We start from the raw sequence: 1,559 nt of genomic DNA on the forward strand, positions 1-1,559 counted from the left end.
CTTCCCTGTCTACTAGTCTGTAACCCATCAGTTGGCATTTCCGATAAATAACTGCACAACGAAGGCCTTCTTCCTTTCATCTTGAGCATCTGTCGAAATAAAAGTTTGGGGAACGTGACCAACACACACGAAGCTACGCAATTTTGTGAAAAATTAAAAAAGAATCAAAAATTACTTCACATCGGTTAAGTGCTACATCTTCAATGCAACAGTATAGTCATCACGTTTCCAGTTTCCTTCGGTAATATAAATGAGTTATTGACCAAAATTCAGTGTTTAGCCGGTTGAAAGAAAGTTGGTTCAGATACGTATAACAGCATAAAACAGTTTGAGTGAACCGGCTGCGAAAAAATGGTGGAAAAAACGGCCCCTGCAACTTCGATAAACGTCGATTTTCTACAGACAACATATATGCTGGTTTTGATTGCCAAGACTATTCTGCGGATACGAACTATTTTCTGATTAGTTGTAGGGATTTGTGGAGCAATGCCACTGAAACAGCACTCTTTCTGTAAAGGAAACTACTCACAAGTCTGCTGAAAACACTTCGACAGCCCACGACCGTTTTCGCCCTTCCACTTCGGGCTCATCAGGTAGGTGCAGTCCCCGAGTTTTCGTCAACCTTATGTTCTACTTGAACCCAAATTGTACTGTTTTCGAGAAATACACTGATTTGCAAATCAATTTGGTTTTCACAAAAGACTCAACTGAATCTCTCGTTTATTCATTCCTTCTGGCCTAGCTCAATCATTCTGGTGAGTCTTCGTCACTGGACCCCAGTTGCGCTTTCGTTAGAGCTCATCAGCAGTGCATATCCACGGCCGTATCGGGGTGTGCACTCCGCACATCGAAGCGAGCGTGTTAACACTGCTCTTCCAGCATAAGCTGAACATGTTTGTCAGTATCGCGACATCTCGAATATCGTAGCGACTGAAACATGCCAAACTAGTTTGCAAGTGAGTGTATGTTCGCTAATTTCGTGCAATTTGGTTTCAAGTAGAACATAAGTTTGACGGAAGTCCGGGGATCGCGCCTACCTGATGAGCTCCGAAAAAGGCGAAACCGGTCGTGGGCTGTCGACGGATTTTCAGCAACCTAATGAGTAGTACATTACAAAGATGAACATGTTTGAATTATCACATCTAAACAGGTGAAAATGTTCACGCTTGAGCGGTGCGGCTGGCTTGTCGGACGCTTCGAAAGATGACCCGTACTGTTTGAGTCGATAGACTGACCCTCCATTTCAAGACTTCCCAGTTGGGTGTCACCAGGGTTACTTGAAACCTTCTTGGGCCTGTTTTGTGTGTATTGCTCCTGCTACGCAAACACTTTAAGGTAGATCGAAACTCTTTGATCAGTCGCCGCCAGTCGCCTCTCCTTGCTTCTCAGTGGGTTGTTTTGGATATGTTTCCCAGCAGCGTCCGCATATTTGCGTAGGAACAACACTCAAGACATCAGCGCCTTCGTTTTAATGGCATTAATTGTTAAGCTGACAAAACATTTTTGACATCCCACTTTTATATCTGCAAATATTGGAACTCATAAAAAGTTCAGTATTA

Source organism: Opisthorchis viverrini (assembly GCF_000715545.1).
Source record: "Opisthorchis viverrini unplaced genomic scaffold opera_v5_519, whole genome shotgun sequence".
NCBI lineage: Eukaryota > Metazoa > Platyhelminthes > Trematoda > Opisthorchiida > Opisthorchiidae > Opisthorchis > Opisthorchis viverrini.